The sequence below is a fragment of the Carcharhinus amblyrhynchos genome, chromosome 22 (assembly GCF_965287045.1).
Source record: "Carcharhinus amblyrhynchos chromosome 22, sCarAmb.v2.hapA, whole genome shotgun sequence".
Lineage (NCBI taxonomy): Eukaryota > Metazoa > Chordata > Chondrichthyes > Carcharhiniformes > Carcharhinidae > Carcharhinus > Carcharhinus amblyrhynchos.
This window is the reverse complement of record NC_137345.1, coordinates 40,801,088-40,828,709: the sequence shown is the minus strand read 5'-3', so window position 1 is coordinate 40,828,709 and position 27,622 is coordinate 40,801,088. Positions and strand designations below refer to the sequence as shown.

The 27,622-nt window shown below is 45.3% G+C and overlaps 1 protein-coding gene across 3 annotated transcripts in view; it reads left to right on the top strand.

Annotated features, from left to right (window-relative positions):
* Nucleotides 1-6,440: 6,440 nt before the first annotated feature.
* The window catches only part of LOC145357087 (F-actin-monooxygenase mical1-like), a 119,979-nt gene continuing 98,797 nt past the window's right edge, over nt 6,441-27,622 (top strand). For 2 of the 3 annotated variants that reach the window (XM_080210194.1, XM_080210192.1), the window contains exon 1: nt 6,441-6,528. The gene's annotated coding sequence lies outside the window, so the exon portion shown is untranslated. Of the gene's footprint in view, nt 6,529-7,852; nt 7,908-27,622 lie in introns of those variants that run through there. The other variant, XM_080210193.1, reaches the window with a different exon arrangement.

Genomic DNA, 27,622 nt, shown 5'->3' with positions numbered 1-27,622 from the left:
GCTGCTGCAAATTTTTAGGACAACCTTTGGAAGAGATTTTTTTGATTTCCGCAGGCTAATTTGCTGCCAACATCAGTGATGCTCACAATGCAGTATGACAACATCTGTTGCAGTGCTGACTTTGTCCAGAAATAAAACCTAAAAATAGAAATACTGTAAATGGCGAATAAAGTCAAAGGCAGGTTTCTCAGCTGCAATTGGCAGGTTAATATTTCAGGACTAAGCACAGTTCTAACGAAGAGTCTCTTCATTCCTGTAGCCAGCAGGGCTCTTGGTGGTTGACAGCTATGCTCAGCACTGACTGTTTTTAGAAGATAAAGGCTAACAGAGAAAAGATTTACAGTTAATAATCATGCACACATAGACATGCACACAATCACACATATACATGCACACACGCGGGTTGACGGGTTTTTGATAAGCGAGGGGATTAAGGGTTATGGGGAGAGGGCGGGAACGTGGAACTGAGCCACGACAGATCAGCCATGATCTTATTGAATGGCGGGGCAGGCTCGAAGGGCTAGAAGGCCTACTCCTGCTCCTATTTCTTATGTTCTTATGTTCAATCACACATATACATACACACAATCACACATATAAATTCACACAGTCACATATATACATACAGTCACATATATACACACAGACACATACAAGTACACTGTCACACACATATGCACGCGCAGCCAAACATATACACTCATATGGCACACACACACACACTCATGCATATGGGCACACATACACACGCACATGGAGACACATAAAACACAGGCACACATACACATATACATGCGAGCACACACACTTGACTAGTGACACATATACATGGGCACACATACACATGGGCACAGGTGCATATATGTTCACATGGGCACAAATACATACAGGGATACACATATGCACGTACATGGGCACATATACACGCACATGGGCACATATATACATGCAAACAGATGCACACATATAGGTGCACATGGACACTTGCATACACATGGGCACACATATGCACACGTGGAAACACACATACATGCACATGGGTGCACCTAAATGCATACATGGACACACACACATATATGGGCATGCATAAACACACACACAGGCACATGTATATATGCACATGGACACATACGCACGCACACATATGCAGGCACACTGTGCTGAGTGCTGCACTGTCACACATATACATACACATAGGCACACATAGATGCACATATGGACACATATACTAAGAAAGACTTTCATTTCTACTATATTTTTCAACACTTCTGGACATTTCAAGGTGATGTCTAGTTAATTTGTTATTTTTGACATGTAGTCATCACTGTACTTTACAAAATGTATAGTTAGTTTGAACACTGCAATGTCCCACTAGAAACAATGAAATAAATGACCAGATAATCTATTTTTAGGTCATAAAAACAGAAATGCTGGAAATATTCAGCAGGTCAGTGGGGAGTTGAAGCTTCAGGTCTGTGACCTTTCAACTAAATGGACCAGGACAATTTTGAGATAAAATGAGTCAGTACTGCTGAAGTGAGAGATCAAGGTTGTGTAGGTTAGATGGGCTTTAGATTGGTTTCCACAGATCGGCACAACATCGAGGGCCGAAGGGCCTGTATGGCGCTGTAATGTTCTATGTTCTATGGGTGGCACTGTGGCATAGTGCTTAATAAACAATTAACACAGCAAGATCCCACACAACATCAATAAGATAATAACCACTATGTTCAAGCAGTGGTTGATTAAGGGGTAAATATTGTTCAAGACTTGGAGAACGTGCCTGCTGTTTCTCTGAGTAGATCAATTACACTTGTCTGAGAAGTCAGGCAAGGCTTGTGTTTAATGTCTCTTCCTATAGGTGGCACTTCTCATGGTGAAGCACTATCAGCCCTGTCTGGAATGGCACTTGAACCCACAAACTCTGACTGTGGAGGTACAGTATCCAAGATTATCCAGAGAAATTTAATGATTTCCTCATAAACTGCACAATTTTATCTGTTACAAATTTCATTCTGATTACTAAAATCATTTATTGAAAAAGGAAAATGATTATTAGTTTACTCAGAAAGGGAAGTGACAGCTGAAAGAGTTTTCACACATTTGGCATTACCTCATCGGTGCTTTTTCTGCTCCTTGCTATTGTTCAGTTAGTGGCATTTGTGCAGTCAGAGTTTGTGAGTCAAGTGCAGTCAGGGTTAACAGTGCTGCACTGTCAGAGATGCCATGTATAGGATGAGACAATAACCTAAGCCATACTTGCCTTCTCGGACAGGTAGTGGCAACTGTTTATTGAATGTTGATGTTTGTTGAAGCTTTTTGTGCTCCTATTCTTGCCCGCTCTGAAGGTAAAACCTGTTGCTGTTTAATGGAACTTCTGATCTTCATACAGCTCAGGCTGTGTGCACAACAATCTCACCATCCAGCTCCACCCAACACTCTCCTAACACTACTGACACTAAACCCAATTAAGATTACCGACTTGGCCTCTCTGCAACACAGACCTGCAATGACCTCAGATCACCAACTACTGAAACCCCTTTGTCACTTTCCCATTCAACAATTCCCATGTGTCTGCAGCTATCTTATTGAGTTTTAAATCTCCTGCAATTGTGTCCTGAACATGCAACTCCAGGTCGTTCATGTATAGCAAAAAAATGCCTTTAGTAAATTCATGTTGGCTTTCATTTATTAGCCCATACCTTTGCAAATACTATTTTGGCTGGATTATTATCACAAATGGCTGACTGGCGTGTCCAGTCCCATGGTCCTTGTGCATGAGTTGCAAAAACCCAGCTTGCAGGTGCAGCAGGTGGTCAGGAAGGCAAATGGGATGCTGGCCTTCATCGCGAAGGGGATTGAATATAAAAGTAGGGAGGTCTTGCTGCAGCTGTATAGGGCATTGGTGAGGCCGCAGCTGGAGTACTGTGTGCAGTTTTGGGCGCCGCACCTGCGCAAAGATATTTTGGCCTTGGAGGGAGTGCAGAGGAGGTTTACTAGGCTGATACCGGAGTTGAGGGGGTTGAGCTATGAGGAGAGGCTGAATAAACTAGGCTTGTACTCGTTAGAGTTTAGAAGAATGAGGGGAGATCTCATTGAGACGTATAAGATGATGAATGGGATGGATAGGATAGAGGTGGAGAGACTCTTCCCGCTCAAAAAAGACACTAGGACTAGGGGGCACAGCCTCAAGATAAAGGGGGGGCGTTTTAGAATGGAGTTGAGGAGGAACTTCTTCACTCAAAGAGTGGTGAATCTCTGGAATTCTCTACCCGTTGAAGTGGTGGAGGCTGCCTCGCTAAATATTTTCAAGAAGCGGGTTGATGGGTTTTTGATAAGAGAGGGGATTAAGGGTTATGGGGAGAGGGCGGGAAAGTGGAACTGAGCCACGACAGATCAGCCATGATCTTTTTGAATGGCGGGGCAGGCTCGAAGGGCCAGATGGCCTACTCCTGCTCCTATTTCTTATGTTCTTATGTTCTTATTTGCCCCCCCTCCCCTCAGTTTTTTAAACTGAGGTGTAACATCTACAGTTCTCCGATGCTCTGGCATCATCCACATAGCCAAGGAAGACTGTAAGATTGTGGCCAAAGCCTCCACATCCCCTCCTCCATCGGTGGTTACTGTTTCAAAGAATGGTAGGGACTGGATGGTGTACAGTGATGATGCCCACTGCAGTTGAATTGCCAGATGACAATCACCATCCAAGGTCATGCACTTATGTATCCCACCCACTCAGTGACTTTTCTAATTTGAAGACTGCCAACTTTATCCTATTTACCTATTTTTATTAACTTCTGTCACTGTCATCAGTAACTTGCTGCCTTTGGGCATCGATTCAATTTAGGCTAATTATTATGCGGGTGAGAAGGGGTGAACGCTATTTAACCCCCTTGGTTGGTCACAACAAATGTTTCACTTTCTTTTTCATGAGGGTGTGCCTTTTCCAAGTCAGAATGTATTTAAATATTTAAACTGTGTGCAGTAAGGAGCTGATCAAACAGGGCTTTAGCTGAGTCAAAGAAAGAGGAGATTTTCCAACTCGACTACTGAGAAAATCAAACTCCCACGTGCAACTCTTCCAGTCCAACAACCATCTTCTCATAATCCCCTTCATCTCCTCGCAGTGGGACGCTGAACTGGAACACTTATTCCAAGAGCGAGAACGGGAGAGCAGCTTTCCGTCTGCTATCTTTGCTGAAAACATTCTTGACATTCCTTGGCCCAATTTTCCATCTTTGTTCGTGGCTGGGATTTTTCAGCTGGTGCTGAAAGTGAACGGAGTTTTGGCTGGAACGCCAAATTTTCCCTTCTCCCTCGCAACGGGTCCTGCCATGGAGAGACCTGCTCCTTGCTTCCTCGCAGTCTCTTTGCGGTGGCTGCAGCCTGGCCTGTTAAATGTCACCACTTTTGTGTATTTCCGAGGTGTTTTGCCTGAGTCTGCCACTGGCAGCCATTGTTTTAGTATCCAGCACTGCTCTCTTCCTGAGAGAGAGAGATGGGTTTCAATGTGTCTCTGAAATATAGGAAACGTTTCTCATCTTGCATGAGAATGAGGATCATTTATTTGTTTTTTTACCTTCCTTCTGGAGGGTGGCCTTGGAATTTTAAGAAGTTTGCGCTGTCTCATTTCAAATTGTAAAATTTCCAGCCAATTGAAAATTGATATTTTCAAAAATAAAGGGGTATAGCCTTGTGACATTACTCAAGCTGTATGTGACTCCCCCCCTTTACCTTCCTACACAAAGTTATTTATGTTGAAATTCATTTGCCAATTACATCTCCATTCTGCACACCTTCCTTATGTTGTGAGTCACTGGTCACAGAATAGCCAGCCCCTGATCTGTTCTCATAGCCATGGTGTTCAAGTGCAGCCAGAAGTTCAAATTTTTACTTCATAATTTTTGGGGATTTTCTAACTAGAACAGTAATAAACATGAAGTAACGTTTGAGGTTTCACCACAGGTCAACAAGAATATCAATTCCTTAAATGGTAACAGAAATTCTCCAACTCTAACCTCACAAGGCCATGCTGCCAGTCTCCTATTCCTCTGCCATCCCTTCCCCGAGCACTATCACGATCCTGATCTCCCATTTTCTCTCCGCCACCTCTGGGCTGCTCCCTTCCCTCTTCCTCTCTTCAGCATGGATCTTGGCTGTACCTTCTAGTCCTTAACCGCCACTGCTGTCAGCATTACCTCTCCACCCCCTCCCTCCCTGCGGCATGGTGGCACAGTGCACGGCTGCCTCACAGTGCTAGGGACCCAGGTTCTATTCCCAGCTTGGATCACTGTCTATGTGGAGCCTGCACATTCTCCCCATGTCTGGCTGGGTTTTCTCTGCGTGCTCCAGTTTCCTCCCACAGTCCGAAAAACATGTTGGTTAGGTCCATTGGCCGTGCTAAATTCTCCCTCATAGGTAGTGAAGTGTGACACTAGGGGATTTTCACAGTAACTTCATTGCAGTGCGAATGTAAGCCTACTTGTAACACTAATAAATAAACTTTAAAAACTGCACTGTCCCTGGGCTCCCTCCTCAGCTGATCTTCTCTTTCTGCTTTGGAATTCTGAGGCACACTGGGGAGAGGTGCGAAAAGCCTTTGCATAAATATCCTACCCTGTTACAAAGCTAGGTGGAAACAGGGTCAAGCTCAAGAGTGATGACTTTCACAGTCGATTTGCCGGATGGGAATCATTGCACCTGAGTGAGGCACAGAGGGACAACTACTTCTCTTTATACTGCGTCTAATTCAGGACGTCCTACCATGAGGAGAGGAGGGGGATTATGAAAAGATGGTTGTTGGCCCAGAAGTGTTGCAAGTGGCGACTTGATTTTCTCAGGAGGTGGTGGTTCACGCTTCTGGAGTGTGAGATTCGCCTAATTGGTAAACAAATGTAGACTACTGTAAGGGGGTGTAACCATGATCACCTGGCAAAGGTGTGCTTCTTCTTGGTCTTTTGGCTAGGGTCAAGCACAAGATGGGGTGCAATGTCTTATCTTGTTTGTCTCTCTTGTGGGGACCATGAGTTGGATTTAACTTGAATTGGTTTTTCGGGCAAGCAAGGAGATGGATTAAGAGCTCACCCAATCCGCTCCGTGCATTGGTTTGGTAACTTTAATCGTTGAATAAAAATTAGCCACAGTGGTCGGTGAAGGTCACTGCCTTGAACTTCTGTGTCACACTGTTAAAACGAAATGTTCTGCATTAACAGATAGATTGTTGCTTCCGTCTAAATGAAGGCATCCCTCCTGTTTAAAGGAAAGTGCTGCTCCCAGAGACTTCTGCCACAACAACCTTGAAATCCCGGGAGTCCTGGTGACAAAGCTCATTAGTCCATGTGTGCAGCCCCGCTCTGAGTGTTACCCAGTCATTTCTGAGAAATACGATTTCATTTCCTACTTCCTGATCGTGTCACTCCTCCAGCCCCTCCCTGAGTTAATGAACAGACAAGGAGCTGCTGCAGGCAGTGTCTCTGTTCAGATTACTCAAATTGCGGCTGGGAGACGGAGAACCGCCTGGAGGAGTCAGTAAGTCTTTGACTTGTGTGGATATGTTTCCGTGTGGGCAGTGTTGACAGGATTCCTGCTTTCACTGAGCAAATTATTTGAGAATGTGCCAAATGCTCGTGTACTCTTAGTTACAGAAACGTGTTGCTTCCTCTTGAGCTTAGTTATCCTGCAACCCACTCACTGTGCTGCAGATTCCCCCCGGAATAACGGCTGTCAGATTCCCTCAATAGAGCTCACTCCTGGTGTTGTCACTTGGTCCCTTCTAGCAAGGCCGGGAAAGGAGGGATTTAATTCATTTCCTTTTTAAAAGCTTGCCTCAGAATACCCCCAAACCCTTTAGAACCAATAAACTACTTTTGAAATGTAGTCAGTGTGGTATTGTAAGAAATGTGCGCATTGTTCACAAACAGCAAAAGAACCGTAGAGGGCCAAATTTTCCAGCCATTCGCGCCTGCGGGATTTTTTGGTCCCACTGCAGGGAGCGGAGATGCGGTTGAGCATCAAATTGTCTGTCCTCGCTTACAGGAGCCACAGGGCATTAATGGGCAGAAGATTCTGCTGAGAAGGTTTTGACAGGAAGTCATTCAGCCCACCATGTTTGGGCTAGTTGAAGAAGATTTATCCAATCTAATCCCACCTTCGGTAGCTCTGCAGGTTAAGTACTTCAATGCACACCACAAGTATTTTTCAAGTGCCTTGTGCATCTCTGCTTCCACCACCTTTTTAGGTGTTGAGTTCCACACCCTAAACAACCCTCTGCGTGAAAGTTTTATCATGTGCCCGCTGATCATTCTAAAAATTACTTTAAATCTACACACCCTGGTTATTGAGCTCTCTGTCAAGGAAAATAGTTCCTTCCCATCCACTCTGCCTTTAACCCCTCATTGTTTTATACACCTCAATTAAATAATCTCCCCCATTCTCCTCTGAGCAAAACAACTCCAACCTATCCAGTCTTCTCAGAGCTAAAAAATCTCCATTCCTGACAACATTCTGTTAAATCTCCTCTGTGTCTTCTCGAGTACAATTACATCGTTCTTGTATTGTGGTGACCAGTCTTTAGCTTGGAGCAATGTGGTAATCTGTTTATTTTAGTGATTTGGTTGAGAGATAAATTGTGGCCAGGATGCAGAGAAGCATTGTAGCTGCTAAGGGATTTTATACATCCATCTGACTGGCCAAATAGGGCTTTAATTTCAATGTCTTCTCCAAAAGATGGAACCCCTGACAGTGCCGCTGTTTGATTGGATTTATTATTGTCACATGTATTAACATACAGTGGAAAGTATTATTTCTTGCGTGCTATACAGACAAAACGTACCGTTCATAGAGAAGGAAACGAGAGAGCAGCGTGACAGTCATAATTAGCCTGTAGAGAAAGATCAACCTAACGCGAGGTAAGTCCATTCAAAAGTCTGATAGCAGCAAGGAAGAAGCTGTTGTTGAGTCAGTCGGTACGTGACCTCAGACTTTCGTATCTTTTTCCTGACGGAAGAAAGTGGAAGAGAGAATGTCTGGGGTGCGTGGGGTCCTTAATTATGATGGCTGCTTTGCCAAGGCAGCGGGAAGTGTAGACAGTCAGTGGATGGGAGGCTGGTTTACGTGATGGATTGGGCTACATTCACAATCTTTTGTAGTTCCTTGCAATCTCGGGCCGAGCAGGAGTCATACCAAGCTGTGATGCAACCAGAAAGAATGCTTTCTATGGTGCATCTGTAAAATTGGTGAGAGTCGTAGCCGATATGCCAAATTTTCTGAGTCTTCTGAGAAAGTAGAGGCGTTGGTGGGCTTTCTTAACTATAGTGTTGGCATGAAGGGACCAGGACAGGTTGTTGGTGATCGGGACACCTAAAAACTTGAAGCTCTCAACTCTTTCTACTTCGTTTCCGTTGATGTAGACAGGCATGTTCTCCTTTGTGCTCTCTGAAGTCGATGACCGTCTTCTTTGTTTTGTTGATATTGTTTGCCGCAAGAGTTCACCAGATTCTCTATCTCATTCCTGTACTCTGTCTCGTCATTGTTTGAGATCTGACCCAGTATGGTGGTGTCGTCAGCAAACTTGAAAATCGAGTCGTAGGTGTATAAGGAGTGTATTAGAGGGCTGAGAACAGAGCCTGGTGGGGCACCGGTGTTGAGGATGATCGTGGAGGAGCTGTTGTTGGCCATCCTTACTGATTGTGGTCTTCTTTGGCACGGCAGTGGACAGTGTCATCCTAGATCTTGTACTCCAGTGTTTGGAGTACTCTAGTTCTGAGGCAATGAGCCAAAAAAGTCATATCAGCTAATCCAATTACAAAATACTGCAGAGAGGAGAAATCCAAAATAACAACAAATTGCTGGGAACACTCAGCAGGTCAGGCAGCATCTATGGAGAGAAAGAAAGCTAATGTTTTGAGTTGAATGATCTTTCTTCAGTTCTCTCCAAGGTTGCTGCCTGAGTCGCTGACTATCTCCAGCAAATTATATCAGCTGCTGGACGCTGCTCTGACAGTTATTTCTGCAGAACTGTGAGCTCATAAACCTTACAGTGCAGACAACAGAGCATTCTGTGTGTCCATTCACTGCTAATGCCAATGGTAACCTCAATCAAGACTCATGTCTTTTTATCTCTTGTGCACACATAGCTCAACCGGCTGCACATTCTTGAAAGATATACTCACATGTATACAGACACAGGCAAAGGCAGGGCAAACCCACACTTTGTACCTTTACGTGCACTTGGGAAAAGATTTATTAGATAATTGTGTGCTTGTTCAAATAACATCGGCATTGCCCAGATTAAACATGGGCTAAATTGTTCAGTTTGGCTGCAGCCTCGCTATTTGAACAAGGGGCACTTGCTCCGATACTGCTGATGCAATCTGCAACTGTTTTCTATTTAACAGAACTACGGGAGGATGTTTGTTAAAAGCAGCCATCCAGATTCACTTCCCTCCACATGGTATATATTTCTGAACTCTCAGATTTGTGAATGGTACATGAATATGTCATTGTGCACTATCTACACTCATCCGTGCTCCCCTTCACCCATCCCCCCCCCTTTCTCCTGATGCATTCTGAGCAGAAAACCCCAGGTTAGACTCCCAGCCTGTGTGGAACCAGTTAATGCTCGCCAGAGTAGGTGATGACTGCTGAAATTTACGACAGTGCCTCTGCTTTTGGTCCAGGAAACGAAATCATTTATCTACCCTGCTTTCGGTTACTGACTTTACCCCACTCCTCTGTCCTTTAGGTTTGAAGGTACATGGGTGTGAACATCAGGAACCAGACAATGTCTTGCACAGAAGATAATACTCCAATATTCTGTGTTAACTCCCCATGGAAGAACAGTGCATCTGTTAGGATTAATGGTTATGCGGCACACTCCATCTGGAGTCTGTAGCTGCTGGAGAGAGGGAACTAGGGGAGGAGTGAAGTGTGGAGAGAAGCAGTGAGCAAGGATGTATGAGAGGGATGGGGAAGAAAGATATGGAGGATAGTGATGCGGAAGATTGGTGGAGGTGGTGGGGAGAAGAGGAATGATTTGGATACGAATAAGGTGGAGTTATGTTTTAGACCCTGTTGACCATCCATCTTCACCTCCTGTTAAATACACTGAGTTTATTGTTCAATTGTTCAGTATTTGATTCTATAAGTCTGATAACTGATTTGTGTTCACTGTGCTTGATTGGTTAAATCTGGTTGATTAAATCCAGGAAAACTAAATAGATGGAGTTCGAAAGCTGTTAGAAACATGAGAGGGTAAGCATTTTGAAACATTATATAAAACTCTGGAAATAAAGTTCCTGCACACTTAGAAATTCATCTCTGCATTGGTCTAAGGAAAATTAAGCTTCTAAAAATTACAACATTGAGCACTTAAGCCTGTGGTGGTTTACACTTTATTCTCATCTCACTCTCTTATCTGACCATTGAAATCTCATAAGCAGCATTGGGAAACATTAGTCACTCAATTAGGCAACAACCATGAGTAGTGAAACCAGCATGTTAACACGTACTAGGGCACATGCAGTTCACCAGTATCCACCTTGCCCTCGAGTCTGAAGACTGAGTGTCAGCTGAGCTATTCCACTACAGAAGCATCATGGCCAATCGCATTAGCCTGTGGTGGACAGAGAGAAGGCGGATGGAAGGGGAATGGGAGAAAGAAGAGGAGAAAGAAAGGAAGAGAAGGGTGGAGAGGAGAAGGCGGTTGGATTGTGCATTATCTCACATTTGTCCAGATTAAGCTCCGTCTGCCATCTCTCCACCCAAGTCTTCAACCGATTTATATCCTGCTGTATCCTCTGATGGTCCTCATCGCTATCACAAATCCACCATTCTTTGTGTTATCCGCAAACTTACTAATCAAACCAGTTACATTTTCCTCCAAATCATTTATATATATTACAAACAGAAAGATCCCAGCACTGATCCCTGAGGAACGCCACTTGTCAAAGCCCTCCATTCAGAAACGCACCCTTCCACTGCTACCCTCTGTCTTCTTTGACTGAGCCAGTTTTGTATCTACCTTGCCAGCTCACCATGTGACTTCACCTTCTGCACCAGTCTGCCATGAGTGAACTTGTCGAAGGCCTTACTGAAGGCCATATCGACAACATCCACTACCCTACCCTCATCAATAATCTTCATCACTTCCTCAAAAAACTTGATCAAGTTCATGAGACATGACCTGCTCTTCACAAAACCATGTTGCCTTTCACTAATACGTCCACTTATTTCCAAGTGGGAATAAATCCTGCCTCGAAGGATCTAGATAGGCTGGGCGAATGGGCCAGGAAATGGCAAATGGAATTTAATGTTGGCAAGTGTGAGGTGGTCCACTTTGGTAGGAAGAATGGTAGGAAGGACTATTACTTACGTGGCGAAAAACTGCAGCAGGCGACGGTGCAGAGGGACCTCGGGGTCCTTGTGCATGAGTCGCAAAAACCCAGCCTGCAGGTGCAGCAGGTGGTCAGGAAGGCGAATGGGATGCTGGCCTTCATAGCGAGGGGGATTGAATATAAAAGTAGGGAGGTCTTGCTGCAGCTGTATAGGGCATTTGTGAGGCCGCAGCTGGAGTACTGTGTGCAGTTTTGGGCGCCGCACCTGCGCAAGGATATTTTGGCCTTGGAGGGAGTGCAGAGGAGGTTTACTAGGCTGATACCGGAGTTGAGGGGGTTGAGCTATGAGGAGAGGCTGAATAAACTAGGCTTGTACTCGTTAGAGTTTAGAAGAATGAGGGGAGATCTCATTGAGACGTATAAGATGATGAATGGGATGGATAGGATAGAGGTGGAAAGACTCTTCCCGCTCAAAAAAGACAGTAGGACTAGGGGGCGCAGCCTCAAGATAAAGGGGGGGCGGTTCAGAACGGAGTTGAGGAGGAACTTCTTCACTCAAAGGGTGGTGAATCTCTGGAATTCTCTGCCCGTTGAAGTGGTGGAGGCTGCCTCGCTAAATATTTTTAAGAAGCGGGTTGATGGGTTTTTGATAAGAGAGGGGATTAAGGGTTATGGGGAGAGGGCGGGAAAGTGGAACTGAGCCACGACAGATCAGCCATGATCTTATTGAATGGCGGGGCAGGCTCGAAGGGCCAGATGGCCTACTCCTGCTCCTATTTCTTATGTTCTTATGTTCTTATCCTCTCCAATAATTTCCCTACCACTGATGTAAGGCTCACCGGCCTGTAATGACCTGGATTATTCTTGCTATCCTTAAACAAAGGAACAAGATTGGCTATACTCCAATCCTCTGGGACCTTCCCTATAGCCAGTGAAGATACAAAGATTTCTCTCAAGGCCCCAGAAATGTTCTCCCTTGCCTGGGGTATATCCCATCAGGCCCTGGGGACTTGTCTACCTTAATATTTCTTGAGAACCCCAATACCATCTCCTTTTTGATCTCAACATGACTCAAACTATCTACACCCTTTTCCAGACTGATCATCCACCAAGTCCTTTTAAGGGTTATGGGGAGATTAAGGGTTATGGGAAGAAAGCGGGAAAGTGGAACTGATCCACTTCAGATCAACCATGATCTTATTGAATGGAGGGGTAGGCTCAAAGAGCTAGATGGCCTACTCCTGCTCCTATTTCTTATGTTCTTTTCTTTGGTGAATACTGACACAAAGCACTCATTTAATACTCGCCCATTTCCTCTGGCTCCATGCATAGATTCGCTCCCTTGTCCTTGAGTGGGCCAACCCTCTCCCTGGCTACCCTCTTGCTCTTTACATATATATATAAAAAGCCTTGAGATTTTCCTTAATTCTACTGGCGAATGGTTTTTCATGACTCCTTGCTTAAGTTTCCTTCTACTTTCCTTTTATTTCACACTTGCTCTGTGTGTTCCCAGCCTCCTGGCTTTGACAAATGCTTTCTTTTTCTTTTTGACTAGGCTCACAATATCTCTTGTTATCCAAGGTTCCCAAAACTTGCCATACTTACCCGTCATCCTTACAGGAATGTGCCCATCCTAAATCCCTATCAACTTACACTTGAAAGCCTCCCACATGCCAGATGTTGATTTGCCCTTAAACATTTGCCCCCAATCTACATTCTTCAGTTCCTGCCTAATATTGTTGTAATTAGCCTCCCCCCAATTTAGCACCTTAACTTGAGGACTACACTTATCTTTATCCATCAGTACCTTAAAGCTTACTGAATTGTGGTCACTGTTCCCAAACTGCTCCCCTACTGAAACGTTGACCACCTGGCTGGGCTCATTCCCCAATACCAGATCCAGTATGGCCCCTTCCCTAGTTGGGCTATCTACATAAAGTTTCAAGAGCGGAGGGGTTTTCCATGGTGACCTGGTCACTATTTATTTATCCCTGGACCAACATCACTAAGAAAGAACATCTAGTTAATTTCACTTTGCTGCTTGTGGGATCGTGCTGTGTACAAATTGGCTGCCATGATTCCTACACTACAGTAGGAACTCCATTTCAAAAAAACTTCATTGGCTGTAAGCGACAAAGTGCAGAGTGTCTCAGAAAGGGGCTGATGGCATCATTTGTAGGGAGCAGCGGCTGATAGCCAGCAAGTATTTCAAACACAAAACCTCCACCTTGAACAGAGATAATGATGATGTAGTAATGCCGGATGAATGAGTTGGGCGACAGCCAAATTGCTTCAGGCTGCAGAGCAAGTGATACCTCCAGTATTAATGGCCTCAGTGTGAACCTCAAGAGCACAATTTCAAAACTGGCTGAAGATACGAAACTCGGAAATGAAATAAAGATCTTAAAAAAGACTCTTGTATTTACATAACGCTTTCCACAACCTTCAGATGTCTCAAAGTGCTCTCCTGTGTTTATACATTGAATCCCTACAGTGCAGAAGGAGGCCATTCAGCCCATCGAGCCTGCACTGATATCGCATGCAGGCCCTATCTTTGTAAACCCACGTAATCCCCCTGATGCTAAGGGGCAATCCCACCCAGACCTGTTCCCTGTAACCCCAAGTATTTACCCCATTAATCCCCTTAACCTACACAACTTGAGACACTGAGGGGCAATTTAGCATGGCCAATCCACCTAACCAGCACACCGCTGGAGTGTGGGAAGAAACTGGAGCACTAGGAGGAAACCCACACAGACACAAGAGAAGGTACAACGCCACACAGACAGTGACCCGAGGCTGGAATTGAACTTGGGTCTCTGGCACTGTGAGGCAGCAGTATTAACTACTGTGCCATCATGTAGCCACTGAAGTATAGTCACTACTGTGATGTAGGAAACAGCAGCCAGTTTGTGCACACCAAGCTCTCGCAAACAGCAATGTGATAATCACCAGATAATATTATTTTTGTAATGTCAATTTTCAAGGGATGTATATTGGACGGGACGTAAGAGATAACCCCCACCCCCCATCACACCCAGCTCTTCTTAACTACTGCCACAGGTATCCTTACATCAGCACCTTGTGTTGATGCAAGGGCCTCCCTTTTTACATCTGGCCAATGTTAAAGACAGCACTTCCAGCAGTGCAGCACTCTCTCACTCCTGCCACATTGGATCAACAGCCTTGATTTTTGTAGATCCTTGTGACTCAGAGCTAGGGCTGAGACTTGCTAAGAACAAGTAGGATAACAGATGCCTGGAGGACACTGACTTGCAAAATGTGAAGGGCAGATGCAATGTAACACAATGCAGTACAAAATGGTACATTTGATAAGAAGAACAAAAGAAAGCAATATGAATTAAATGGTACAATTGTAAATGGAGTGCAGGAGCAGAGAGACGTGGCATGTTTGTACATAAATCTTTGGCCAAGCTGAGAAGTCTGTTTCTTAAAATAGAGCATATTGCACTCTTGGCTCTATTAATATTAAAGATATTACAAAAGCCTCAGCTAGCTTATGTTTGTAATTCTGGGCATCAAGCTTTACTGGAATGGTACCAGTGTTGAGGAACTTGAATGCTATGGGGCAATAGGAGAACTAGAGCTTTCTTGACTTATTTATTATTGTCACATGTATTAGTTTTCAGTGAAAAGTATTGTTTCTTGCACTATGCAGACAAAGCATAATGTTCATAGAGAAGGAAACGAGAGTGCAGAATATAGTGTTACAATCATAGTTAGGGTGTAGAGAAAGTAGAAGCATAAAACGAGTGTAAAAAAAAAAATTAGAAGGTATGCTGGGCATAGCTTGAAAGAAATAGCCTCACTCCAATGCCATCTTGAAAAGATAAATGTTGGCCAGGACCCCAGGGGAGCTCCTGTTCCTCAAAATCATGGATGGGGTGGTTTTAGTGTGCTAAAGAGCGCAGATGAGGCCTCGGTTTCCATTTCATCTGAAACGCAGCATCTCAGAGAGTTCAGCACTCCTCGGTACTGCACAGAAATGTCAGCTTCAGTTTTTGTCCTTGAGTCCGGAACCTTATGTTATGGTTCAGGTCAGAAACTCCAAATTGTTTAATGGAGCCTGCCTGAACCATAAGTTTTGCCTCTCGAATTTGGCAAGGATACGCATGAGATGTTTCACTTCAGGTATGAATCAAATGACCCATTAGGAAGCTTTTATCAAACAAAGTTTATTCAAGAATATAGTTAACAGGTATAGTAAGAAAATTAGCAAGAACTTTAATCAATTACAACAAGAAACATAACAACCACTATTATGTATAACCCTTAACAAATATATGTAATGTGTTCCAATCAAACATTCCCATAGACTAAAGACCCTTTTCACAGGTTTACATAGAAACTAGAAGCTGGAATAGCCATTCATCTCTTCGAGCCTTCTCCACCATTCATCTTAATCATGGCTGATCATCGAATTCAATATCCTGATCCTCCTTTCCCCCATATCCCTTGATCCCTTTAGCCCCAATAGCAATATCCAATTTCTTCTTGAATCAGACACCGTTTTGGCCTCAGCTACATTCTGTGGCAGTGAATTCCACACATTCACCACCCTCTGAGTGAAGAAATTCTCCTCACCTCAGTTCTAAAAGGTTTACCCCTATCCTCAAACTATGACCTCTAGTTCTGGTCTCCCCCACCATTGGGAACATTCTTTCTGCATCTACCCTGTCTAACCCTGTTAGAATTTTAAAAGTTTCAAAGACATCTCTCACTCTTCTAAAGTCCAGCGAATATAACCTTGACTGACTTAGTCTCTCCTCCTATGACAGACCTGCCTTCTCAAGAATCAACCTGGTAAACCTTTGCTGTACTTCCTCTAAAGCAAGGACATCCTTCCTCAGATAAGGACACCAAAACTGCAGACAATACCCCAGGTGTATACAATTGCAGTAAAATATCCCTATACTCAAATCCTCCCGTTATGAAGGCAACATACTATTTGCCTTCTTTATCTGCACATTTCCTTTAAACAACTGATGCACAAGAACTTTAAAGTCTCATTGAGTATCCACCTCTCTCAATATACACCCATCTGAGTAGAAATTGGTCTTCCTATTATTGCTAACAGTTTAACACAGCAAAGACTAATGCTCACATGATACTGGACTTGAGACCTTTGGATGAAGTCTGCAGTTCTCTGGATACATCAGAACAGCTTCCTAAAACGCCAGGGACTCTAGGTAAGCCACCTACAGCAGATTCCCCCTCCAGAAAGGCAAGACTTTACTTTCAGCTAGCCAGCAGTATTTCTAAGACCAGAGGGGGAGAGAGAGACTTCTCTTCAGCTTGATGTCCCTTCTAAAACTAAAAACTCAAATTGAAAATGAAAGAAGTGTCACAAGACTGCCAACCAGGTTTTCTCCTAACAATGCAGAGTCATAAACATCTCAATAAAAATAAACAAACCCCGATTTAAGCAGTGGGCAATCTGGCAACCGTGAGAAATCAAACTGAAAAAGTATGCTTACAACTGCAGAGCACATGATTTTAAAAAAACACACCTTAAAATGTGTAGTAAGGTTACACTTGTGACTCAAGGATAAGAACTGTTAATGGGCCTCATCTGTATTTTTCTCTGATTCCAAGTGATACGAAAGAAAAGTACTGCAGCTGCTAGGAATCTGACTCAAAAACAGCTGAAAATACTCAGCAACTTAACTAGCATTTGGGGGTCTGTGGAGTGAGAGATAGGTTAATATTTCAGGTCAATATTCTTCAATGGGCTCTGAAGACATGTGTGACAAATAACTATTATCCAAGTACAGCCCCTGCCAGTTAAAACATCAATGTTTGAAATGGAGACAAGCTTAGAAGGAGAGCTCTCAGCTCATCATATTTGTGCTGTCTCTTTGAATGACCTATCTTTGAAAGATCAATAAGCAAATAGTTTTTCACCTTCCACAGTAATGTGATTTTCCAAATTTACTTTTCCAAATGTTCCGTTTATTTTGTATAAAAGTTGTGTTTACTCCCCAGCTTGTATTTTTTTCAGGTGATCTGAGTGCAAGAACAAACATTTATAAATAGAACAAAATAAAAATACAGCAGATACTGCAAATCTGAAATAAGAACAGGAAATGTTGAGTACTCAGCAGATCCAGGTAGCATCTGTCGAGAGGAAAAGACTAACAATTCAGATTGATAACCTTTTATCAGGATGCTCTGACTTCCTCCCATGCTCCAAAGATGTGTAGGTTAAGTGAATTGGCTGTGCTAAATTGCCCCTTAGTGTCCCAGGATGTGTAGGTTAGGGAGTAGATGCGTGGGATTAAGGGAATCGGGCAGGGGGCGTGGGCCTCAGTAAGATGCTCTTGGTACAGACTCAATGCAGTGAATGGCCTCCTTCAGCACTGTAGGGATTCTGTGATTCTAAGTAAATAGCGTGTCGTTCAGGTCCAATTAATGTTTGTGTTCTTAAATCACTCTAACCAATCGTAGGGTTACGGTTTGTCCCCCAGTAGCAAACGTGACTGCAAACAGGAAAGTAATGTTGTTCAAAACTGTATCGACCTCCTTAGTAAAATCAATGAAGTACCTAAAACAAACCAGTCTGACTGCAACTCAGGCTTCCATAATCTGAGTCTTTGATTTGCTGGAAGAGAGTGAATAGCCCTGTGTTGAATTCTGATGTAAACAGAAAGGAGGTACCCCCATTCAGCAATGCCTCCATTTTTTTTCTTTGTTCTGTTTAGTTTAGTTAGGACATCATGTTTGACATGAGCTTGGAGGGCCAAAGGGCCTGCTCCTGTGCTGTACTTTTCTCTTTGTTCTTTGATAAGAGTAGGCAAGGGGCACTTTTCCCTTGTCCCAGAAGGCTTGTGGGAGAAGTGCTTTATCAGTCGCTTTGTTTGAGCATTAAGATCCCAGCAACCAATGTACCTGCTAGAATGTCAGGAACATTTCTGCCATCTCTGATACTGTCAACATTGGAAATGTAACGCCTGCTCAGAATGAGAAGTACAAAGACCCAAGATGAGGAACAATCTGACGTTGAAGAAATTGGTCACACTGGCTTATGGTTTGCTCTGTTCTTCTGGTGTTACGCTGTGATACGGAATCAGACTGAGAGTCTCTTCGTAAGATTGATGCAGATGTCAGAGAAAGACGGTTCAAACTTAGGGCCCACATGTTTTTGTTGGAAGGCTGGTCCACAATTTTACCTACATTTTTAACCCTTTTTAACTTCTAATAGACTGTTTAGCTAGCATTTAACTTTCCTTACATACGTATTTAACATTGCATAGAGTCAAGTTTGGTTCCCTTATTAATGATATGCAGTTTGTGGCAGACTGTTGTCATAGTGGAGTCTTGGCCATCATGTATATGGGATGAATTGTATTTTTACGAATTTGTCCACTATATGCAGTGAGGACAGTACAGAACTAAGGAAAAGCAGAATGGGGAAAGAACATGGGATCTCTGAATAGAATGAAGGGTAGGGTTAGAGGTTTGCGTGAATATTGGCAGAATTACAGATCAATAACTTGCAGTAGCTCCCATTCCATTGCTAGCAGCAATGCAGTGGAACATTGGAATTAGGAGCAGGAGTAGGCCACTCGGCTCCTCTCCACCATTCAGTAAGATCATGGCTGATCTGCTTGTAACTTCAACCCCAACTTGTTGTCTACTCCCTTTCATTCCCTTGTTTACACACATGTAGACAGGGATTTCCATTCCATGTCTGATTAAGTTATTTTGGGGAGGTTCTCAGAGGAATTTCCCAGCTAGTTTCAGTCACGCCACGTACAGAACTGGCAGAGAGAAAGCCAAGAATGTGCAGTATCGATATTGTGTCCTGCCGTAGTGGAGCTTAGCTGTGGAGGGCAGCATAGTGACAGGAATATACAGAACACGGCAGTACTATTGAGCCTGAGAGGAGACGTCCATGGTGTGGAGATGCCGGTGTTGGACTGGGGTAAGCACAGTAAGAAGCCTCATAACATCATGTTAAATTCCAACAGGTTTATTTGGTACCAAAAGCTTTCAGAGTGTCGCTCCTTCTTCAGGTGAGTGAAGAGTTTGTTCACAAACAGGGCATACATAGACACAGACTCAATTTACAAGATAATGGTTAGAATGCGAGTCTTTACAGGTAATCAAGTCTTTACAGGTACAGACAATATGAGTGAAGAGAGGGTTAAGCACAGGTTAAAGAGGTGTGAATTGTCTCCAGCCAGACAGTTAGTGAGATTTTGTAAGCCCAGACAAGTCGAGGGGGTTACAAATAGTGTGACGAGATCCTGGTTGAGGCAGTACTCACGTGTGCAGAACTTGGCTATGAGTTTTTGTTCAGTAATTCTGCGTTGTCATGTGTCGTGAAGGCCGCCTTGGAGAACGCTTACCTGAAGATCCAACCTACACAATCTGTAACCTCCACAACTTGCCTGGACTTGCAAAATCTCACTAGCTGTCCTGGCTGGAGACAATTCACACCTCTTTAACCTGTGACTATCCTTTTCTCCACTCGCATTGTATAGAGTTTGTGTCTTAATGTCCTGTTTGTGAACCAAATCCTGCACTGACCTGATGATGGGGCAGCGCTGCGAAAGCTCGTGCTACCAAATAAACCTGTTGGACTTTAACCTGGTGTTGTGAGAATTCTTACCATGCCTACCACAGTCAACGCCGGCACCTTCACATCATAGATTCTACACATTTAATTTGAAGCCTCCCCTGGGGTTCTCCTCATAATCCAACCTCGAGAAGACATCAAGTTGAAGCCCAGTCTGTTAGCTCAGGTGAATAAAGTGGATGCAGTGGCACTGCTCTGTTTTCCACAGATTCCTCACCCTCTGGGTGAAGAAATCTCCCCCTCACCTCAGTCCTAAAAGGTTTACCCTTCATCCTCAAACTGGTCAGCAGCCTTCTCTCCAACTCAAAAAAAAGAGCTGCTATTTCATCTCCACGCCTTGCCTGGGATCTTGCTGTGCTGGGCACTGCACTTCAAAGTAGTTCAGTGAGCTACTCCTGAGAGAGATATGATAAGAAGCTGCTGCAATGCAAATCTTTCTGTTGCATTTCATGTTGCACTTCAGTCTGGTTAGTAGAATGTGCTCAGACCTCGCCTGCAGCTGGGAGGTTTGAAGCGAACTTGTGACCACCACTTGTGAAGATCGTACCATTTGTCATGTTGTAGAACTTTCTGCAACTATATGTGGGGAAACTCTAACGAAAAAAGTTGGTTAAATTAAAAGGCCCACTATTACCACCTTTGCAATGGCAATAAGTGATGGACGATAATGTTATCATTGCCAATTACACCGACATCCTGGAAACTAAAATGAAAGATCAGCAGTGGTATACATAGAACCATATATGGAAAACAGAAACAGGAGTGGGCCATTCAGCTCTTCAAGCCTGCTGTGCCATTTATGATGATTGTGGCTGATCAAATTTGATGCCCTGATGCCATCTCCTCCTTCCCCGCCCTCCATATCTCTTAACCCCTTTAACACCAAGAACTATAGCTAATTCCTTTTGAAATCACACATTTTGGCCTCAACTGCTTTCTGTGGTAGTGAATTCTACACATTCACCACCCTCTGGGTGAAGAAATTTCTCCTCACCTCAGTTCCCTTATCCTTAAACTATGACCCCTAGTTCTGGACTCCCCATCATAGGGAACATTCTTTCTGAATCCATCCTGTCTAACCCTGTTAGAAGTTTTTAGGTATCCAGATCACCAACAACCTGTCCTGGTCCCCCCCATGTTGGCACTATAGATAAGAAAGTCCACCAACGCCTCATAAGAACATAAGAAATAGGAGCAGGAGTAGGCCATCTAGCCCTTCGAGCCTGCCCCGCTATTCAATAAGATCATGGCTGATCTGTCGTGTCTCAGTTCCACATTCCCGCCCTCTCCCCATAACCCTTAATCCCCTCTCTTATCAAAAACCCATCAACCCGTGTCTTAAAAATATTTAGCGAGGTAGCCTCCACCACTTCAACGGGCAGAGAATTCCAGAGATTCACCACCCTTTGAGTGAAGAAGTTCTTCCTCAACTCTGTTCTAAACTGCACCCCCCCCCCTTTATCTTGAGGCTGTGCCCCTAGTCCTACTGTCCTTTCTGAGCGGGAAGAGTCTCTCCACCTCTATCCTATCCATCCCATTCATCATCTTATATGTCTCAATGAGATCTCCCCTCATTCTTCTAAACTCTAACGAGTACAAGCCTAGTTTATTCAGCCTCTCCTCATAGCTCAACCCCCTCAACTCCGGTATCAGCCTAGTAAACCTCCTCTGCAGTCCCTCCAAGGCCAAAATATCCTTGCGTAAGTACGGCGCCCAAAATTGCGCACAGTACTCCAGCTGCTCATCTTTCTCAGAAAACTAAGGAAATTTAGCATGTCAGCTTCCACTCTCACCAACTTTTACAGATGAACCATCACAGTTTGGTATGGTTCCTGCTCTGCCCAAGAGCACAAGAAACTACAAAAGGTTGTGAATATAGCCCAATCCATCACGCATCAAGACTCTCATTATCCATTGACTCTGTCTACACTTCCCGCTGCCTCAGCAAAGCAGCCAGCATAACTAAGGGGCCCCACACACCCCAGACATTCTCTCTTCCACCTTTTTCCGTCAAGATACAAAAGTCTGAGGTCATGTATGAACTGACTAAAGAAGTTTCTTCCCTGCTGCTATCAGACTTTTGAATGGAGCTACCTTGCATTAAGTGGATCTTTCTCTACAATCTAGCTATGACTGTGACTCTACATTCTGCACTCTCTCGTTTCCTTCTCTATGAACGATATGCTTTCTCTGTATAGCGCGCAACAAACAATTCTTTTCACTGTATATTAATACATGTGACAATAACAAATCAAATCAAAGAATTTTATAAGTTTCTATGAGATCCCCCTCACTCTTTTAAACTCCAATGAATAAAATCCTAACCAATTTAGTCTCTCTTCATATGACAGACCCGTCATCCCAGGAATCTGCCTGGTAAACTTGGCTGCACTCCCATTATAACAAGAACCTTCTTCCTCTGAAATATATAAAATAATATTGTAATAGGCTGTACAAAGTATTCCAAAGTACTTAGAGCACAGAACAGGCCTTTCAGCCCAGCTGGTCAATGCTGGGATTTATGCTTCATCACACACTTCATTAGCTGAATACTTAACAAACTGTTTTCCAATCTGATTCCATTTAACGTTTGAAAGCTAATGAGACACCAGCAAAGAAGAACAGCAATAAAGCAGCATGGTAACACTCAGCATATAGTTATTAAAACTCGCATATTACAGATCAGTATATAACAATACATCATGTGAAAATTTGAGATTTGAAGTGCTTTGTGAGAACCTTTATTATTTATGCGTCTGTCTAGGTTTCAGCCAAACTCTCCGTATCCTCTAGTGAGGGAAGATTCAGTGAAGTCCTTTAACCCCATCCATCCACCCCCATCCCACATTGCAAACAGCCCCACTCCCAAATCTCTCTCACTCTCCACACACACACACACACACACACACACACACACACACACACACACACACACACACACACACACACACACACACACACACACACACACACACGGTGGAATTTCCTCATCCTGCCTGAAATCAACAGACTATTTGCTGGTCTGTCAAATTTTCCATTCCGCCCATAGTGATTCCGGCTTCACTGACATCTATGCACCTCTCTTCCCATCGTTCCTCCCCCCACCCACGCCCACTGCCACCCCACACACACACACACCTCTCTTCCCAACACCCTGGCCACCTCCCCAACCCGCACGCGCGCGCGCAGACACACACACACACACACCTTTCTTCCCAACACTCCCCTCCTCCCCCCCCCCCCCCACACACACCTCTCTTCCCCCCCCCCGACACACACCTCTCTTCCCCCCCCCCCCACACACCTCTCTTCCCCCCCCCCCACACACACCTCTCTTCCCCCCCCCCACACACCTCTCTTCCCCCCCCCCCACACACCTCTCTTCCCCCCCCCCCCACACACCTCTCTTCCCCCCCCCCACACACCTCTCTTCCCCCCCCCCACACACACCTCTCTTCCCCCCCCCCCACACACACCTCTCTTCCCCCCCCCCCCACACACCTCTCTTCCCCCCCCCCACACACCTCTCTTCCCCCCCCCACACACCTCTCTTCCCCCCCCCCCACACACCTCTCTTCCCCCCCCCCACACACCTCTCTCCCCCCCCCCCACACACCTCTCTTCCCCCCCCCCCCCACACACCTCTCTTCCCCCCCCCCCCACACACCTCTCTTCCCCCCCCCCGACACACCTCTCTTCCCCCCCCCCACACACCTCTCTTCCCCCCCCCCACACACCTCTCTTCCCCCCCCCCCACACACCTCTCTTCCCCCCCCACACACACACCTCTCTTCCCCCCCACACACACACCTCTCTTCCCCCCCCCCCACACACCTCTCTTCCCCCCCCCCCCACACACCTCTCTTCCCCCCCCCCACACACCTCTCTTCCCCCCCCCCCACACACACCTCTCTTCCCCCCCCCCCCACACACACCTCTCTTCCCCCCCCCCCACACACACCTCTCTTCCCCCCCCCCACACACCTCTCTTCCCCCCCCCCACACACTCACCTCTCTTCCCCCCCCCCACACACCTCTCTTCCCCCCCACACACACACCTCTCTTCCCCCCCCCCCACACACACCTCTCTTCCCCCCCCCCACACACACCTCTCTTCCCCCCCCCCACACACACACCTCTCTTCCCCCCCCCCACACACCTCTCTTCCCCCCCCCCCACACACCTCTCTTCCCCCCCCCCACACACCTCTCTTCCCCCCCCCCCCCCACACACCTCTCTTCCCCCCCCCCCACACACACCTCTCTTCCCCCCCCCCCACACACCTCTCTTCCCCCCCCCACACACCTCTCTTCCCCCCCCCACACACCTCTCTTCCCCCCCCCCACACACCTCTCTTCCCCCCCACACACACCTCTCTTCCCCCCCCCACACACCTCTCTTCCCCCCCCCACACACCTCTCTTCCCCCCCCCCCCACACACCTCTCTTCCCCCCCCCGACACACCTCTCTTCCCCCCCCCCCGACACACCTCTCTTCCCCCCCCCCACACACACCTCTCTTCCCCCCCCCCACACACCTCTCTTCCCCCCCCCCCACACACACCTCTCTTCCCCCCCCCACACACCTCTCTTCCCCCCCCACACACACCTCTCTTCCCCCCCCCCCACACACCTCTCTTCCCCCCCCCATACACACATATCTCTCTTCCACTTCCCCCCACACACACACAAACCTCTTCCTCCCACACACATCTCTTCCCCCTCCTCCCCACACACACACACCTCTTCTCCCTCCCATAGACACACACACACTCACCTCTCTTTCCAACACCCTCCTCCTATCACACACACACACCTCTCTTCCCAACACTCCCCTCCTCCCTCTACCCGCCCCACACACACCTCTCTTCCCCCCACACACACACGTACTTCTGTCCCCTCCGCCTCCGCACACAACCTCTCTCCCCAACTGCCTCCACTCCTCCATCCCCTCCCCCTCCCCCACCACCACGCACACCCACAGACCTCTCTTCTCAATCCTGTGGGATGGCACAGTGGTTAGCGTTGCTGGCTCACAGCACCAGGGACCTGGGTTTGATTCCCAGATTGGGTTGCTGTCTGTGAGGAGTCGGGGCAGTCTCCTTTCCGCAGTCACCATTGCTGCTTGGTGGAGGCTGAGACCTGTGACTCCACTGGGGGTCACAAGCCAGAGTTTAGAAGCCCTTGATTTTACCCCATCAATTTATCCTTCTATTCCTTTCTCCCTTGTGGCATTTGTAGTTTTCCCTTAAAGGTATCAATGTTATTTACCTCAGCTACACCTTGTGGTAGTGAGTTTCACATTCTAACCATTCTCTGGGTAAAGAAGTTCCTCCTGAATTTATGAGTGACTGTCTTATATTGAAGATCTCCACATGTGGAAAGGTCATGTCTACATCTATCCTATCCAACTCTTTAATAATCTTAATGACCATGACCAGGTCTATCTAGAGACTATAACCAGGAATATCTAAAGAGCAGTATCCCGGCCTATTCAGCATTTCTGGAAAACCTATCCTGCCTTTCGGGTTGCCTTGCAACTACCTGGCCAATCAGATTAAGAATAAAGCCATCCCAATGCACTTCACAGCCAATGACTTGCAACCACTTTTGAATTGGAGAGAAATAGGAGGGACAGTTTGCACACAGCAAGATCCCATTAACTATAAAAAGATACTGACCAGATAATCTGTTTTGATCTAATCTAACAATGTTAATTCAGGGTTACGTTTTGGCAGGGCACCCCTGCTCTGTTTGAAGAGTTCTGTGGGATTTCTTATGTCTATCTGAGAGGGACAGACAGGGCTTTGGTTTAATGTTTCACCCCAATATGGCATCACCAGCAATGCAGCTCATTATTGTACTCAAGTATCGACCTGTTACTGATTTCAGTAAAGGTAATGTCAGGGTGACCTACTGTACTGCATTTGAAAGGGATTGTCCCTTATTTTAATTGTATGTTGATTATGTTTTAAGGGCTATCTTTTGACTCTTATTTCTAGACAGCATGTGGGAAACTTGCCTTGTGTGATTAGTTTGAGCCTGTGGTCTGCACAGTGGATCTCAGTATTTACAAAGTACAGCTTTCTCATGCAGAATACAAAAGGAGGAGGACATTATATAGAAGTACTCTCCTGAGAAAGGAACAGGAAACTGTTGCACTGTGAGAGTGATTTAAAACTTGTTCCATCTTTCCGCAGAGGTGTCATGTTCTGTTTGGCTAATGATGAAACAAAAAGCAAGAAGCCAATGCTCTCCTGCATTGTCCTGTTTCCACTTGGAAATAGATACACAGTCAGGAGGAAAGTTAAACAGGAGCTTTTATATATGACACACTAGAGAGAGTGCAGAGGAGATTCGCCAGGATGTTGCCTGGGCTGGAGTGTCTCAGCTATAAAGAGAGGCTGGATTGTTTTCCTTAGTAAAAAGTCTCACAACATCAGGTTAAAGTCCAACAAGTTTATTTGGTAGCACAAGCCACAAGCTTTCGGAGTGCTGCTCCTTCATCAGGTGGGTGGGACATCCATGGGCTGTGACACTTCTTACTGTGCCTACCCTAGTCCAATGCCGGCATCTCCACATCATTGTTTTCCTTAGAGCAGAGAAGGCTGATGGGGTGTATAAAGTTCTGAGGGACATAGATAGGCTAAATAGGAAGAAATGTTCACCTTTCACCTGCTCCAATTCCATGGTGGGCAGACGGTAGATTCATTTAAATGTAACAGCAATCATCCTCTTTCTCTCCTCATGACAGAGAGAAATGGTCAGAAAGGTAAAGTAAAGATAAAGTTTATCTATTAGTCACAAATAGGCTTACATGAACGCTGCAATGAAGTTATTGTGAAAATTCCTTAGTGGCATTATTGGCATCGTTCAGATGATTTCAATGGTTTAGGGACAGGGTGTGGTGATGTTCAACCAAGATTCCTGCTCCTGGTTGGCCTCTATAGATCCTGGTGCCCAATCCTAGCTTTCTAATAGTGAAAGGGTTTTGAATGAGTTCAAATCTCACTCCTGATTGAAGCATATGCTTACTTTGTGTGTGTGTGTGTGTGTGTGTGTGTGTGTGTGTGTTTGTTTGTGTGCATATTGTTGTGTATGTGTACACTTTTATATGTGTACATGCTTTTGTGTGTGCATATGTTTGCATGTGCATGTATGTGTATGCATGCATATGAATTTGTGCGTGTGCCTGCGTCAGGGTGTGCATAAGTTTGTGTGGCATACGTTTGTGTGTGCGTGTTTGTGCATGTGTGTGGGCTGTGGTCAGATTTTACACCTTTCATGAAGAAACAGTCACCGGAATGTATCTCACTGAAACCATCATGTCAGGATGTCCCAAAGTGCTTTCTAACCAATGAGGCCTTTTTGAAGTGTTATAATTTAGGGAAATGTAGCAGTGGATTTCTTTCTTTCACTGGTCAAGACCCTCCTTCACATGGCATTCCCGGGCAATCTCCAAGTACTGACCAGACGGACCCTGTGTCATGTGCAACGTCAGATGAGCTGTTTTTGGAGGCTAGGGCCAAGAGGCATTGGCCAGCAGTTAAACTTGGCTCGCTCATGTGACAGGTAAAGCCCCGAAATACAGAAACAACTTCTATAGGAACAGGAGGAGACTATTCAGCCCTTGAGCCTGTTCTCTAATTCAGTTATATCATGGCTGCTCTGTACCTTAGTTCCATCTA